Below are 18,265 nucleotides of genomic sequence, written 5' to 3'. Positions count from 1 at the left end.
AAAGACACCTTGGTCTCAGAACGACTCCCTCCTGATAAAATAAAGCTTAAATAAAATACATTAAAATGGGTACAGTTATTATCATACTGTCCTGACAACTCTTTATCAGAGTTTGTGCTGCAAATGGGAAATGTCTCCTCCATCAATCTACCTGATGAAAATAGATTGATTTAAAATAGGAAAGCAAAGCAGTATCTTATAACAGAACATCTCAAGATGGCCTACCAGGTGATCAGTGGGTAGTTATCAAAGCTTCCTTTGATTGGTCCTCCCTGTGAGGTGGAGCTCATGCAAAACTCTCCAGTCCTCCATGTTTATTAATGTCTCTGTTGAAGGAGGATTCTGCTGAGGACTGTCTCAACTACCTCTCGAGAACTAAGCAGCTCAACATGTTTCCTACCACAGGAATACTCTTACTGACAGTCTATCTAACAGGTGAGGATATGCAGCCTAATTATATGTTTATGAAGGAAATAAATTGACACATTAGCTTTCATTTTCAACAATATCTATACTCTCTATTTCCACAGGTGTTCATGGCCAGACACTTACTGAGACTGGACCAGTGGTTAAAAAGCCTGGAGAATCCCACAAACAGACCTGTACAGCCTCTGGGTTCACATTCAGTAGCTATGAGATGAACTGGATCAGACAGGCTCCTGGGAAAGGACTGGAATGGGTTGCTTTTATTAGCACAGCTAGTACTCCCATCTCTTACTCACAGTCAGTCCAGGGTAGATTCACCATCTCCAGAGATGACTTCCTACACACCTGTTTCCAATCCAATTAATCATGTTGTGTATTTAACCCTCTGTTTCCCCTCATGTCCTTGTCGGTGATTGTTTTTGATGTTATGTAACGTGGGTTTGTGTATCGGTGTGCGACGGGTAATTTTACCCATTTATTTTGTGCTTTGGTTTTGGAGTTGGTTTTGTTATTAAATACTCCATATTAACCAACTTGGTTTCTCCTGTGCCTGACTTCCTTGCCACCTACATACAAGAACATGACAGTTAGAAGCTGTACAAAAACCATCTGAAATAGAAAGGATGTACTTGCACAAGTGTATGCACAAACATTAGCTGGCCGTGATAGATGTTCACATACAGTATCATCACACAGTGACACAGAGATAACACACCTGTTAGATATGTTGTAATAGTGTTGTTGAAACACCAAGAGATATCCCATTATCTTCATTTTACTGATGTCTCAATACTTCAGTTAATTGATGGAGGAACTGCAATGTTTTGAAGTATCATGTAATGTTTCAGTTCATAAGGATCATTCTTCTATAAGTTTTTTTTAATAATAAAAACATGAATGTAGCTGCTGCTTAATTTTTTTAACCATTTGTCATTCATCCTTATCTACTTTTTGTTGCCGATGTATGTATGCCAAATAGTTTTATGAACATGTGGATTAACTCGATTATTTAGTTTCACGGTGTACAATCACAAACATAATCTAAAGAGGGTCTGTGAGTTTTCACATTGTAAAGGTTGTGTCCAGTAATAGTGGTGGTGGTCCTGAAGTGTCTCTTATATACCCTCTTATATACTGTATCTCCCACCATCTCTCCATGTCAATGCAAACCCTCCCTCGGATTGTTTCCCTACTTAAACAGTGTCTGTCTGTCCTTAGATGCCCTCTGTGTACTGGAGAGAAGAGAAAAGCACCTCCCACTAGTTCAGCTTCAAAACAAACCATGTTCCCTGCATCTCTGCTGCTGCTACTGGCAGCTGTATCCTGTGAGTTTCTCTGTTCATACAAATTGATATTTATTACAACTCTGAACTGATCATTTCTCATTTCTGATGAAAACTGACAGTGCTGTGTATTGATGTGTGTTTCTCCTTACAGTTGTCTGCTGTGATATAGAACTAATCCATTCTGGTCCAGTGGTTATAAAACGAGGAGAGTCTTTCAGCATCTTCTGCAAATTCTCTGGGTTTTCTATATATTCTTACTGTCCTCACTGGATACGACAAGCTGAAGGCAAAGCTTTGGAGCATGTTGGTTATACATGTATTAGTAGTACTTCTACTGTAGACTCACTGAAGATCACTTCTAGTTATGACAGCTCTAGCAGTACAGCGTTTGATTGTATAATAGCACTCCTTAAATTAAATAGAACAGAGATGCTTCACCACATCAAATTTGTAAACTGAATACAAGCCCATCACTGGTGGTGCTGGAAATGTATGTCTGAGTTGTTTACCAATTATACTCCTGATATGACTTGATGGTATTCTAATTGATGTCTATCAAACATTCAATGAACTCATTCATGATCCATTACTTTAGTGTTTAAATCACTCACATGATAAAGGTGGCCAGTACCGAACAAGAAGATCTAAGCTCTGTACTATCAAAAAGACACATAATTAAGTATTATGATATAAATACAGATATATGCAACAATATAAATACTGGGGACTATTCACACTATTGGGTTGTGATACAAAAAATATTAGCAGAGTGTAAAGCTCATTGTATCACAGTCCTGCCTAACATTATCCTCCAGCATAAGTCTTTTTACATGGAGAACACACTAGAGTATTGCACAGTTATTACATATTGTTTCCCTACTGATATATCTATTAATAATATATATCCTCTCCTTATGCAAATTTCACTGAGCCCCTCTTCCCTTCCTCATATAAAAACCTCTCTGTATCTGAGAGTCCTAGTACGTCCCTCTGAGTCCTGGAGAGTTGAGAAGAGCAGCTCCCACGAGTTCAGCTTCAACACAAACCATGTTCTCTGCATGTCTACTGCTGATGCTGGCAGCTGCCTCCTGTGAGTTCCTGACTGTAGTCTGATCAGTATAACTTGTGCTGATGTGATACTGATGTGACTCCTTGATTGATCTGACCTGTCTTTCCTCTCCCTCCTGAGGTGTCCACTGTCAGGTCGTACTCACACAGACTGAACAGTCAGTCCAGGGGACCCCTGGGGGATCCCTCAAACTCACATGTGCCTGTAGTGGATTTATTCTAAGCAGGACTGGATCCGCCAAGCACCTGGAAAAGGACTTTAATGGATAATTTACTTTCTGACACTTACAAGTTGAATGTCCCCGTAGTACGGGGCCGATTCACTGCATTGAAGGACAGCACACATTTTTTATTTTATTTATTCAACCTTTATTTAACCAGGAAGGGCCCATTGAGATTTGAAATCTCTTTTTCAAGATCGTCCTGGCCAAGATAGGCACCACCAAGTCATTACAATTTCTATCTGCACATGAGCCAGTTGAAGTCAGAGGACTCTGCAGTGTATTACTGTGCTAGAGATTCACTATGGTTAAACTAATGAGAGTGGATTTCACTAACCATACAAAAACCATCTGGAAAAGAAAGGAAGGACGTGCACAAACACACGTATGTATGACCAGTAGACCATGACAAGGGGATACATGAGGAACAATTCTAATGATGTATCAAATAATAACACAATGATACACCTGTTAAATACGAGGTGCTAGTGTTGTTGATGCACCAACAGGGGGTACTCTCTCTCCATATGATTAAAAATTAAAAACCATTTCTGATGAATGGTCCACTAATAAATGTTATTACAATAAAATGTATAATGTGGATGTTGATTCAACATAAGTTTGTCAAAATGAAAGTAATGTCTTAAATATGTTTCGTCCACCACAGTTATAAACAAATTCTGTAAATGTAGTGTTTCATATTTATCCCACCCTCCTATTCAAAATGATAACCAAGAGGGTCTCTGAGTTTTCAGAGTGTAAAGGTTGTGTCCAGTAATAGTGGTGATGATCCTGCAGTGTCTTTAACCCTCTTATACATCCCCTACCCCTTTACGTCAATGCAAACCTGGTTCTCTCCCTACTTAAACCGTATCTGTCTGTCTGTCCTAGTACGTCCCTCTGTGTCCTGGAGAGTAGAGAAGAGCAGCGCCCACCAGTTCAGCTTCAACATAAACCCTGTTCCTTGCATCTCTGCTGCTGCTGGCAGCTGCCTCCTGTGAGTCTCTGGGTTTGAAGGAAAGACAAAAGAAAATTGCCTGTAGTATAAAAATAATTTCAACACAACTACTAGAATTTATATATATGTATGTGTAACATGTTGCTATTTTGTGTATTTAATGTTGTTAATCATTTTTTTTCCCAGGTGTACAGAGTTATGAACTCACTCAGCCAGCCTCTGACTGTCCAGCCTGGTCAACCACTGACCATCTCCTGTAAGGTCTCTTATTCTGTTACTAGCTATTATACAGCTTGGATCCGACAGCCTGCAGGGAAAACACTGGAGTGGATTGGAAATGTATATTCTGGAGACACAGAATTCAAGGATTCACTGAAGAACAAGTTCAGCCTCTCAGTAGACTCTAGCAGTAATACTGTGTGTTACGAATCCCTTTGGCCCTGCAGTTTAGGTGGGGATGGAAACGAGACCCGTAACATAACTCATGCAAATTATAATAGTGAAAAGGAACAGTGAGAACAAAAACCACAGACAACTTAAATCTACAATCAAATACTATAGGTTTATTGTGTAAACACACGGTAATGGGGTGTGGGAAAAGGGAAAAGGGGCTGAGCTGGACCCAAGGAAAGAAACAAATATCCAAAAACACCCTTAAGCTAGTCTACCTGCTTCAACAACCGCCAGCTAACCAACAGAAAATACAGTGGGTGGTCCGCCCAGTTCTAACTAGTGTATTTAGACAGTTTTCCTATGTGTAATGTAAGCCCATGGGCGACTTGTCTTGTTACCCCCTTTTCCCCCTTTTCCCACCATCAAACAAACAGTCAACACTTTAACAAAACAATACTCACAGGTAACAGACAAATGTGACTCCTTCCAGCCTAATAAGATGGTATTTGTATTCTAATTGATGTCTATTAAACATTTAGTGAACTCATTCATGATCCATTACATGTTTGTAATCATTCATATGATAAAGATGACCTCACCAATACCGAACAATAAGGTCTAAGCTCTGTTATCAAAAAGATACAAAGAACAAATAATATGTTAGAAATAAAAATATACACAACAAAAAACTCTAGACCATTAACACAGTTGTGACTATATTTTTGTATTAGGTTAGGAGAGCATTTTAGCTAACCCTAACCCTTTTCCTAACCTTAAGCTAATTCTACTAACATGCTACGTTAACTCTCCTAACCTGCTGTGTAAGTTCTCCTAACCTTCTGCATAAATTCTCCTAACCTGCTGCGAAAAGTCACTTTTAATTGTATTATACCACCTATTCAAAACCCATTAACACTTCTGGGTTATGATATCAAAAACATTGGCAGAGTGTAAAACTTATTTTATCACAGTGCTGCCTAACATTAACCTCCAGTATTAGTCTGTGTTTTTACATTTATAGCTCCTTCCCTTCAACCTTCACCCTGCACATATGTTTGTTTCTGGATCTTTCAAGTACAGTGGTTACCACGGGACATGCATACCATATCTCATCTTCTTTTTCACCGAGGTTACATTGCATTGACTCTTCTTTAATAGGGCAGTAGGCTGCAATATGTCCCGGTCGATTACAATTGTAACAGATAATAGGGTGCCGGGGGGGGAGACCTCCTCGACTCCCAGTCCCGGTTTCCGTTTTTTCCCTTAGTGTCTCGGCCCGATTCTGATTCTTTCCTCATGGCCCCACGCTGCTCTCCTCCCCCTCCACCTGTTGGGACAGTCTTACCCTGTCCGCTGGTTCGCCCAGGCCTGGGGAATGGGAATCTTTCCTCCTGCGCCTGCTCAGCTGTTCCTGCCGTACAATACCGTTCAACCAGGCCCACGAGATGGTTGGCGGAAAGTACCTCGTTCTGGCCAACCCATCGTCGCACTTCTTGGGGTAGACCTCGCTGAAACTGGTTGAGTACGATGGTCTCGACGACCTCGGCAGACGAACGGGTCTCCGGTCGCAACCATTTCCGTGCCAGGTGAATCAAGTCGAACATCTGTGTTCGGGGGGGTTGTCCCGGTCTGTAGGACCACTGGTGGAAGCGGTGTGCCCTCACAGTATCGGTCACTCCCAGTCTAGTCAGAATCTCTCCCTTGAGTTTATCGTAATCCTGTGCATCCTTCAACTCCAGGTCGAAATATGCTTTTTGAGCATCCCCTGCCAGGTATGGTGCCAGAAGCCCTGCCCATTCTTCTTTCGGCCACTTCTCCCTCTCTGCCGTCCTTTCGAAGGTGGTAAGATATGCTTCCACATCATCCTGCGCTGTCATTTTTGGAAGAAAATGATTGGCCCACCTTTGGGTATTTGCAGCTGGTAACTGAGCCCCAATTTGGTCCGCTAGACCCTTTAGGCCTTTTCTTAACCTGTTATGGCTAGGGGGCAGTATTTTCATGGCTGGATAAAAAACATACCCGATTTAATCTGGTTACTACTCCTGCCCAGTAACTAGAATATGCATATAATTATTGGCTTTGGATAGAAAACACCCTAAAGTTTCTAAAACTGTTTGAATGGTGTCGGTGAGTATAACAGAACTCATATGGCAGGCAAAAACCTGAGAAGATTTCATGCAGGAAGTGGCCTGTCTGACAAGGTGTCGTTCTTCTTGTCTCTGTTTATTGAAGAGTAAGGATCTTAGCTGTCCCGTGACACTTCCTACGGCTGTCATAGGCTCTCAGAAGGCGGCAAAACGCTGAATCGTGGCTTTGCAGGCTCTGGCTGAAACAAAGTAGCGCGTTTGGGTAGTGGCTGGTTACAGTACTGTGAGACTCAGGCTCGTGCACACGTTGACCGAAAGCTTTGTTTTCTTTCCTCTGTTTAGCTAAATGGACATTCCCGGTCGGAATATTATCGCTTTTTTACGAGAAAAATGGCATAAAAATGGATTTTAAACAGCGGTTGACATGCTTCGAAGTACGGTAATGGAATATTTAGATTTTTTTTGTCACGAATTGCGCCATGCGCGCGACCCTTCTTTACCATTCGGATAGTGTCTGGGACGCACGAACAAAACGCCGCTATTCGGATATAACAATGGATTATTTTGGACCAAACCAACATTTGTTATTGAAGTAGCAGTCCTGGGAGTGCATTCTGACGAAGACAACAAAAGGTAATCAAACTTTTATAATAGTAAATCTGATATTGGTGAGTGCTAAACTTGCCGGGTGTCTAAATAGCTAGCCCGTGATGGCTGGGCTATGTACTTAGAATATTGCAAAATGTGCTTTCACCAAAAAGCTATTTTAAAATCGGACATATCGAGTGCATAGAGTTCTGTATCTATAATTCTTAAAATAATTGTTATGCTTTTTGTGAACGTTTATCGTGAGTAATTTAGTAAATTGTTAGCAAATTCCCCGGAAGTTTGCGGGGGGTATGCTAGTTCTGAACGTCACATGCTAATGTAAAAAGCTGTTTTTTGATATAAATATGAACTTGATTGAACAAAACATGCATGTATTGTATAACATAATGTCCTAGGGTTGTCATCTGATGAAGATCATCAAAGGTTAGTGCTGCATTTAGCTGTCTTCTGGGTTTTTGTGACATTATATGCTAGCTTGAAAAATGGGTGTCTGATTATTTCTGGCTTGGTACTCTGCTGACATAATCTAATGTTTTGCTCTCGCTGTAAAGCCTTTTTGAAATCGGACAGTGTGGTTAGATAAAGGAGAGTCTTGTCTTTAAAATGCTGTGAAATAGTCATATGTTTGAAAAATTGAAGTTTTTGTATTTTTGAGGAAATTGTAATTCACGCCACGCCTATCATTGGATATTGGAGCAGGTGTTCCGCTAGCGGAACGTCTAGATGTAAGAGGTTACTCCCGGGTGTTTCTCTCTTGCTCTTCTCTGAGCAGCTGGTTGGTGCGGTGCTGGACCTGTAACGTGTCCTGATACATTCGCATTGCATCCTGATGAGCTATTTGTTGAGCTCTAGTTGCCTCTTGTTGGGCGGCTTGTAACAGGGCCTGTATGGCTCCCTCCATACTCATTTTCCTGAAAAAACTGTCCTAACCAAACAAAGCCACAAAAAAAAAAACCTGACTCCCCTTTGGAGATCTAACTAAACTTTTTTTTTTTTTTTCTACCTAACCAGCGGTATGGTTAATCCAGTGCCCACAGCATGTTTTGTTCAATCAAGTTCATATTTATATCAAAAACCAGCTTTTACATTAGCATGTGACGTTCAGAACTAGCATACCCACCGCAAACCTCCGGTGAATTTACTAAATTACTCACGATAATCGTTCACAAAAAACATAACAATTATTTTAAGAATTATAGATACAGAACTCTTTTATGCAATCGCTATGTCCAATTTTTAAAATAGCTTTTCGGGAAAAACACATTTTGCAATATTCTGAGTAGATAGCTCGCCATCATGGGCTAGCTATTTTGACACCCACCAAGTTTGGCACTCACCAAACTCAGATTTACTATAAGAAAAATTAGATTACCTTTGCTGTTCTTCGTCAGAATGCACTCCCAGGACTTCTACTTCAATAACAAATGTTGGTTTGGTTCAAAATAATCCATAGTTATGTTCAAATATCCTCTGTTTTGTTCGTGCGTTCAAGACACTATCCGAAGGGTAACGAAGGGTGATGCGCCCGGCGCGTATCGTGACAAAAAACTTCTAAATATTCCATTACCGTACTTCGAAGCATGTTAACCGCTGTTTAAAATAAATTTTTATGCGGTTTTCTCGTAAAAAAGCGATAATATTCCGACCGGGAAACCCTGTTTTCGTTCAAAGACTAAAAATCTAAAATGGACTCTTCACGTGCAGGCGCGCCCCCGTCTCATTGTTCTCTGATCGACCACTTACCAAATGCGCTACTGTTTTTCAGCCATGGCCTGCAAAGTCATCATTCAACGTTCTGGCGCCCTCTGAGAGCCTATGGGAGCCGTAGGAAGTGTCACGTTACAGCAGAGATCCTCAGTTTTCAGTAAAGAGAGTGTAGAAGGCCAAGAAATGGTCAGAGAGGGCACTTCCTGTTTGGAATCTTCTCAGGTTTTTGCCTGCCATATGAGTTCAGTAATACTCAGACACCATTCAAACAGTTTTAGAAACTTTAGGGTATTTTCTATCCAAATCAAACAATTATATGCATATTCTAGTTTCTGGGCAGTAGTAATAACCAGATTAAATCGGGTACGTTTTTTATCCGGCCGTGCAAATACTGCCCCCTACCCTAGAGAGGTTAAACAACACAATGTAACTCCAAGTCAATCACACTTATGTGAAATCAAACTGTCCACTTAGGAAGCAACACTGATTGACAATACATTTCACATGCTGTTGTGCAAATGGAATAGACAACAGGTGGAAATTATAGGCAATTAGCAAGACACCCCCAATAAAGGAGTGGTTCGGCAGGTGGTGACCACAGACCACTTCTCAGTTCTTATGCTTCTTGGCTGATGTTTTGGTCACTTTTGAATCCTGGCAGTGCTTTCACTCTAGTGGTAGCATGAGACGGAGTCTACAACCCACACAAGTGGCTCAGGTAGTGCAGCTCATCTAGGATGGCACATCAATGCGAGCTGTGGCAAGAAGGTTTGCTGTGTCTGTCAGCGTAGTGTCCAGAGCATGGAGGCGCTACCAGGAGACAGGCCAGTACATCAGGAGATGTGGAGGAGGCCGTAGGAGGGCAACAACCCAGCAGCAGGACCGCTACCTCCGCCTTTGTGCAAGGAGGAGCAGGAGGAGCACTGCCAGAGCCCTGTAAAATGACCTCTAGCAGGCCACAAATGTGCATGTGTCTGCTCAAACGGTCAGAAACAGACTCCATGATGGGGGTATGAGGGCCCGACGTCCACAGGTGGGGGTTGTGCTTACAGCCCAACACCGTGCAGGACGTTTGGCATTTGCCAGAGAACACCAAGATTGGCAAATTCGCCACTGGCGCCCTGTGCTCTTCACACATGAAAGCAGGTTCACACTGAGATCATGTGACAGACGTGACAGAGTCTGGAGACGCCGTGGAGAACGTTCTGCTGCCTGCAACATCCTCCAGCATGACCGGTTTGGCGGTGGGTCAGTCATGGTGTGGGGTGGCATTTCTTTGGGGGGCCGCACAGCCCTCCATGTGCTCACCAGAGGTAGCCTGACTGCCATTAGGTACCGAGATGAGATCCTCAGACCCCTTGTGAGACCATATGCTGGTGCGGTTGGCCCTGGGTTCCTCCTAATGCAAGATAATGCTAGACCTCATGTGGTTGGAGTGTGTCAGCAGTTCCTGCAAGAGGAAGGCATTGATGCTATGGACTGGCCCGCCCGTTCCCCAGACCTGAATCCAATTGAACACATCTGGGACATCATGTCTCGCTCCATCCACCAATGCCACGTTGCACCACAGACTGTCCAGGAGTTGGCGGATGCTTTAGTCCAGGTCTGGGAGGAGATCCCTCAGGAGACCATCCGCCACCTCATCAGGAGCATGCCCAGGCGTTGTAGGGAGGTCATACAGGCACGTGGAGGCCACACACACTACTGAGCCTCATTTTGACTTGTTTTAAGGACATTACATCAAAGTTGGATCAGCCTGTAGTGTGGTTTTCCACTTTTAATTTTGAGTGTGACTCCAAATCCAGACCTCCATGGGTTGATAATTTGGATTTCCATTGATTATTTTGGTGTGATTTTTTTGTCAGCTCATTCAACTATGTAAAGAAAAAAGTATTTAATAAGATTATTTAATTCATTCAGATCTAGGATGTGTTATGTTAGTGTTCCCTTTATTTTTTTGAGCAGTATATATATATATATATATATATCAATAATTACCACACAAAACATTTTCTGATAGTGATTTATTGATACAAATGGCACGTGCCGGCAGTCAATCACGTAACCTCTCACTCAAGCAATCAATCAATCAAATGTATTTATAAAGCCCTTCTTACATCAGCTGATGTCACAAAGTGCTGTACAGAAACCCAGCCTAAAACCCCAAACAGCAAGCAATGCAGGTGTAGAAGCACAGTGGCTAGGAAATACTCCCTAGAAAGGCCAGAACCTAGGAAGAAACCTAGAGAGGAACCAGGCTATGAGGGGTGGCCAATTCTCTTCTGGCTGTGCCGGGTGGAGATTATAACAGAACATGGCCAAGATGTTTAAATGTTCGTAGATTACCAGCAGGTTCAAATAAAAATTTTCACAGTGGTTGTCGAGGGTGCAACAGGTCAGCACCTCAGGAGTAAATGTCAGTTGGCTTTTCATAGCCGATCATTCAGAGTATCTCTACCACTCCTGCTGTCTCTAGAGAGTTGAAAACAGCAGGTCTGGGACAGGTAGCACGTCCGGTGAACAGGTCAGGGTTCCATAGCTCAGTCCCACTCTGAGCCTTTCAGTGTTGTTTATGTATGTAGCTAGTGAGCTAAGCTGTAGCATTAGCAATGTCTTTCAAAAGGAGACAACTCACAAACGCGGAACTTCTGGATATTTTTTTTAATTCTGACAATAAGTCTAAGTATGAAAGTCAGGAATCAGATTCTGACAGTGACAGTGAGCAGCTGCCCCCCAGCCAATGAGAACCCTGAATCTGATGTTGATGGAGGCAGACCGACAGTGGATGAAGTACAGGAGTTCTGTGGTAGCTGGAAGGCTGCCAGCCATTTCACCCCTCCTGGCCCTGCTGTTTGCTTTGATGAGTCCCAGTCTGGAGTGCAACGCCCCTTGTCATTTCCATCTGAGGCAGTGTGCTTCAAGTAGTTTCTGACAGAGGAGCTGTTGGGAGACATAGTACAGACCAATCGCTATGCCTTGGAGCTACAGGAGAAGAGAGAGCCAGGAGTGGAGGGGACAACCACAATTAGTGAAACTAATATCTTTCTGGTGACAGTCCATCTCATGGGGATAGTAAAGAAGAACTCCCTAAGAGAATACTGGAGCACAGATCCTGTGTTTGCAACTCCCTTCTTTGCCACCCTCTTTTCCCAAGACAGCGTCCTAGTTCTGCTGCGATGACTGCATTTCATCAACAATGCTACTGCCGTCCTAAATGACCCGTTATACAAAATAAGATATGTTCTTACCAGCCTGACAATAGCATTTGGTTGAGTCTTTGTGCTGTACAAGGACCTATGCATTGATGAGTATGATGGGCTTGGGGTGTCCGGGTCCGCGGTGATGACCATGCTGGCTCCTCATCTCAGCAAGGGACACACTTTGTATGTGGACAATTGTTACAGCAGTCCCACACACTTCCAGCATCTGCTCTCCAACAGCACACAGAGGCCTGTGGCACAGTCAGGTCAAACAGGAAGGGGATGCCGGCATTTGGATGCAGGAATATGCAGAGAGGGGAGGCGGAGTTCAAGGAGAATGATCAACAGCTGGCAGTAAAGTGGCATGACAAACGAGATATCCATGTCCTCTCTGCTGTCCATACAGCAACTATATCGGCCGCAGGGAAGGTGGACCACCTGACGGGAGAGTGAAAAATCAAACCAGACTGCGTGCTTGACTATAACCTCAAAATGGGGGCAGGGGATAAGGCGAACATGATAAACAACTTTGTGGAATGCACTCAGAAAACAACCAAGTGGTTTAAGAAGATATTTTTCCATCTGATCGACGCAGCCCTCAATGGCCACATAGTTAACCGCCAACTAACAGGTGAGATGATTACTGAAGAAGGGATTTTTTGTAATTGGACATACAGTTCACATACAGAAACTATTAATGTAATAAAGCACTTACCTTAAAAGAAACACAGTCTGTAGTGATGCCTCTAGCACTAAAACGCTGTGCCATAGACAGCTGCACCACTTGGGAGTCATAAGGCCAGGTTAGCTTCAAAATACAACATGCTAATACTTCTCTGACGCAATTAGCATTGTTTTCCAGAGCTAATAGAAGAATGTAGCTAGCTACCTAAGCATTGAGTATAACACCATAAAGGTTATGAAATGAGTAACGTTACCTCGCATGTCCGCGGTTAACCTCTTGTCGGTCGCCTAGGATAGGGGGCGCTACAGCGATTTTTGAAAAAAAATGGTGCCCATTTTAAACGGCCTCCTACTCAAACTCAGAAGCTAGGATATGCATATAATTAATACTTGTGGATAGAAAACACCCTAAAGTTTCTAAAACTGTTTGAATGGTGTCTGTGAGTATAACAGAACTCATATGGCAGTCAAAACCCCGAGACAGATCGTAACAGGATGTGGAATTCTGAATTGCGGACTCAACTTCACCACTTTGCCTCTAAATCACACCGTGAGCAATGGTTCATTGAGCACTTCCTATTGCTTCCACTAGATGTCCCCAGTCTATACAAAGTGGTTTGAGCCTCCTACTGTGAAAACTGGCAGAATGAGAGTCTGTGGAAAGTGGTCACATGGAGAGGGCCATCACCATTATGACGCCGGCGCCCCTGGCTACCCTCCCCTTTTGAAACGTTTAGAAAGACAATGCAATCGTCCCCCTTGAATCTTATTGGAGCTCTGGTTGAAAAAGGCCCTAAAGATTTATGTTATACAACGTTTGACATTTTTGAACGAACCTAAATAAAAAAAAATGCATTTTATTGAAAGAGGAGTCCCGCGGCCGACAGAACTTTTGGAGAAGCCTTCAGAACGCGCTAACAAGAACAAGCTATTGGGACGTAAAGGATTAACTTTTTCGAACGAAAATACATTTGTTGTGGACCTGGGATTCCTGGAAGTGCTTTCTGATGAAGATAATCAAAGGTAAGGGATTATTGACAATAGTATACAAGAGTACATTTGATATGCGATTGTTCCAAGATGGCGCTAACCTGTAACGGTAGCCTATTTTTCTGAGTATCGCATCCCCTTTTATCGCAAAGTGTGATTACCCAGTAAAGTTATTTTTAAATCTGGCATTACAGGTGCTTTCAAGAGATATTCATCTATAAATCTTAGAATGACAATATTACATTTTAAAAATGTTTTCGAATAGTAAATTGTAGCGCTGTTTCACCGGATGCATTTGTGGGAAAATAGTTAGTCAACGTCAAGCGCCGATGTAAAATGCTGTTTTTATATATAAATATGAACTTTATCGAACAAAAGAATGCATGTATTGTGTAACATGATGTCCTAGGAGTGTCATCTGATGAAGATTTCAAAGGTTAGTGCTGCATTTTGCTGTTTTTTGGTTATTTGTGATGCATGTGGTTGGTCGGAAAATGGCTATGTGGCTACTTTTACGATATACTCCTCTAACATAATCTAATGTTTTGCTTTTGCTGTAAAGCCTTTTTGAAATCGGACAACGTGGTTCGATTCAGGAGAGGTGTATCTATAAAACGATATAACATAGTCCTATATTTGAAAAAAAAAAAATATTACATTTTGTTATGCTAATGGCGATAGGATTTTTCGCTGGATGTCCGCTGGATGTCCGTCTCGCATACGGGACGAGCCCGACAAGAGGTTAAAAGGAACATAAACAAAAATATTATGCTACAGTAGAAACGACATTTGACATGCAGAAACTATTATAACGTCATAAGACACTTACTTTGAAAGAAAAGCACACATTTTCAAAGTTATTATTGGTAATGAAAACAACTATGACTGCGATGCAGGCAACAGACTAAAAACTTGAACACGAGTGTGCAGGATGGGAGATGAGCAAATGTCTGCAGACTTGAACTGCACAAACAACTGGGAAGTGCTTGGGGAATTTTGTCCGGGTCAGAAATGTCGAAAAAATTAACTACAAAGGGAAACCCAGCCGCTAGCTGCACAGTGACGCGAGCCTACCAGACGAGCTAAATGCTTTTTATGCTTGCTACGAGGCAAGCAACACTGAAGCATGCATGAGAGCACCAGCTCCGGATGACTGTGTGATCATGCTCTCCGTAGCCGATGTGAGCAAGACCTTTAAACAGGTCAACATTCACAATAGCCGCAGGGCCAGATTGATTACAAGGACATGTACTCAAAGCATGTGCTGACCAACTGGCAAGTGTCTTCACTGACATTTTCAACCTCTCCCTGACACAGTCTGTAATACCTACATGTTTCAAACAGACCACCATAGTCCCTGTTCCCAAGAAAGCGAAAGTAACCTGCCTAAATGATTACCGCCCCGTAGCACTCACGTCGGTAGCCATGAAGTGCTTTGAAAAGCTGGTCATGGCTCACATCAACACTATCATGCCAGAAACCCTAGACCCACTCCAATTCGCATACCGCCCCAACAGATCCACAGATGACGCAATCTCAATCGCACTCCACACTGCCCTTTCCCACCTGGACAAAAGGAACACCTATGTGAGAATCTTGTTCAGTGACTACAGCTCAGTGTTCAACACCATAATGCCTACAAAGCTCATCCCTAAGCTAAGGACCCTGGGAGGGACTAAACACCTCCCTCTGCAACTGGATCCTGGACTTCTTGATGGGCCTCCCCCGGGTGGTAAGGGTAGGCAACAACACATCGGCCTCGCTGATCCTCAACACGAGGGCCCCTCAGGTGTGCGTGCTAAGTCCCCTCCTGTACTCCCTGTTCACCCACGACTGCGTGACCAAGCATGACTCCAACACCACCATTAAGTTTGCTGACACAGAACAGTAGCAGGCCTGATCACCGACAACAATGAGGCAGCCTATAGGGAGGAGGTCAGAGACCTGGAAGTGTGGTGCCACGACAACAACCTCTCCCTCAATGTGAGCATGACAAATGTGCTGATCATGTACAACAGGAAAAGGAGGGATGAACAGGCCCCCACTAACATCGACGGAGCTGTAATGGAGCGGGTCGAGAGTTTCAAGTTCCTTGGTGTCCACATCACCAACAAACTATGATCATCCAAACACACCAAGACAGTTGTGAAGAGGGCACGACAACACCTTTTTCCCCTCAGGAGACTGAAAATATTTGGCATGGGTCCCTAGATCCTCAAAAAGTTCTACAGCTAAACCATCGAGAGCATCCTGACCGGTCGCATCACCACCTGGTATGGCAACTGCTCGGCCTCCAACCGCATGGCACTACAGAGGGTAGTGCGTATGACCCAGTACATCACTAGGGCCAAGCTTCCTGCCATCCAGGACCTCTATACTAGGCACAAAGAAATTGTCAAAGACTCCAGTGTTTTGTGTGAGTGCATTCAGCACCACGTAGTTCACGGTCGTTGTATGTTTATTGTTTTTTGTTTAAGTTTTCACTGCAAATAAAGATGTGGAACTCAACACACGCTACGCCTTGGTCCGTCCATTATCACGACCGTGACACCTTGATTAACCTGTAACCCTGCGCATTGACTCGGTACCGGTACCCCCTCTACATAGCCTGGTTATTGTTATGTAATTATCTTTTGTTACTTTTTTTTATATCTTTTTTAACTTTTCTTTATTATTGAAGACACAGCTGTGTATTATTGTGGTCACCTCCACAGTAATACTAACCAGCAGTGGGCCTGTACTGAAACTCACTCCTTCCTTGTACAGTTGAAGTTAGAAGTATATACCAGAAGGGGGCGATCTGAGTCTGAATCTAAATATCAAACATCCTATGATCTAATGATTACAACATACCAGTGGAGGCTGCTGAGGGGCGAATGGCTCATAATAATTGGCTGTAATGGATCGAATGGAATGGTATCAAACACATGCAAACCATGTGTTTGATGTATTTGATACCATTCCACTCATTCCACTCCAGCCATTAGCATGAGCCTGTCCTCCCCAATTAAGGCGCCACCAACCTCCTGTGCAACATACACTACAGGTGAAAAGTTTTTAGAACGCCTACTCATTCAAGGATTTTTCTTTATTTTTACTATTTTCTACATAATAGTGAAGACATCAAACATATTTACATTTGATATTTTAGTCATTTAGCAGACAATCTTATCCAGAGCGACTTACAGTAGTGAATACATACATTTCATTTCATGCATATTATTTTTTTATTTTTTTAAGCTGAAAGCTGAAAAACAAGTTCAGTATCACCAGAGACACTGTCAGCAGCACAGTGCTCGAAGACCACAGTGATACAAACCAGGACCGGACCTGTACAAAAACTGAATACCCATGTGAATCAAACACAAGTACCACATATGGCCCTCATTGATTCAATATAATATAATAATATCAAAGAACTGCTCAATAAAATAAAACTTCTTATTGATACACAAGCACAGTAAGTGGCTATGTCACTATTACATGTACACCTTGAGTCTTCACCAAAACTTTTCTCAACAGTACCAGTATACGTAGTATTTTAGACCACTAGATCTACGGGGAGAAACATTTAACACCATACAGATGCAAATGTGTTTCTGTTCACATAGACCCAAGGTCTCCTCCCATTTCAATAGTCTGATATAACTGCCCCCCCACACACCATCTCCCTCAGTCACGACGACCACTTCAAGTCTGTGCTTCTACTTTTACAGAATTTTAGATCCGTCACACAATGAGAGTTCTAGAATGTGTGTTCCTCCTGGCTCTCATCTCAGGTGAGTTATGTCTTTCCAGTGTAGGAGACAGGAGAGGAGCTGTGCTAATTGGCTGGTGGGTGATAGTCATCTAAACTCTGTCTGTTTTTCAGCTGTTCAGGGGCAGTCACTCACCTCCTCTGAGTCAGTGGTGAAGAGACCTGGAGAGTCAGTAACACTGTCCTGTACTGTGTCTGGACTACCCCTGAGCTGGTTACACTGGATCCGTCAGAAACCAGGGAAAGAACTAGAGTGGATTGGATGCATTGACAGTGGCACTGGCACTATATTTGCCCAGTCCCTCCAGGGCCAGTTCACCATCCCCAAAGACAACTCCAAAAACCAGCTGTACTTAGAGGTGAAAAGCCTGAAGACTGAAGACTCTGCTGTTTATTATTGTGCCAGAGACACAGTGACAAAGATGCCTGCATCGCCATACAAAAACGGGCAATAGTGCGCATCGGTTCTTTAAACACACACACACACACACACACACACAAACTACTAAACAGCAGTGGAAAACACACTGTCGACTGATATCAATGTTATCCACATAAAACATCAACACACATTATAAACAGTGAAAAGCACACTATTTACATTAACACAGAAGTACATTTTAATGCAACTCGGACTTCATATTAACTATTATGTTTTGAGCATCTTTATCAGACAGAATTATATTAATGTGATCATCAAACAGAAATACACTCAAACTAAAAACAGTAATGAACCAATTATAGATCCCTGGGGAACTCCACTCCAAGAGGGGATGAGCAGTAAGAGATACATAATTCAATACTAATTGTATTGTCCCACATTGGGAAATATTCCTGTTTCTTAGCTTTTCAGCATTGTATAAAAAGGCAAAACACACA

At 42.6% G+C, this 18,265-nt stretch overlaps 1 pseudogene across 1 annotated transcript in view; it reads left to right on the top strand.

The window, feature by feature from the left end:
* The first annotated feature begins 1,708 nt into the window (after positions 1-1,708).
* Positions 1,709-18,265, top strand: part of LOC123732624 (immunoglobulin gamma-1 heavy chain-like) — a 54,501-nt pseudogene continuing 37,944 nt past the window's right edge. Inside the window, exons 1-2 of the transcript XR_014392625.1 lie at positions 1,709-1,751; positions 2,902-2,985. The product of XR_014392625.1 is annotated as an immunoglobulin gamma-1 heavy chain-like (transcript). The remainder of the gene's footprint in view (positions 1,752-2,901; positions 2,986-18,265) is intronic.

This window comes from Salmo salar, chromosome 06, assembly GCF_965601325.2.
Source record: "Salmo salar chromosome 06, fSalSal1, whole genome shotgun sequence".
In the NCBI taxonomy this organism is placed as follows: domain Eukaryota; kingdom Metazoa; phylum Chordata; class Actinopteri; order Salmoniformes; family Salmonidae; genus Salmo; species Salmo salar.
This window is presented reverse-complemented; position numbering and strand designations above follow the sequence as displayed.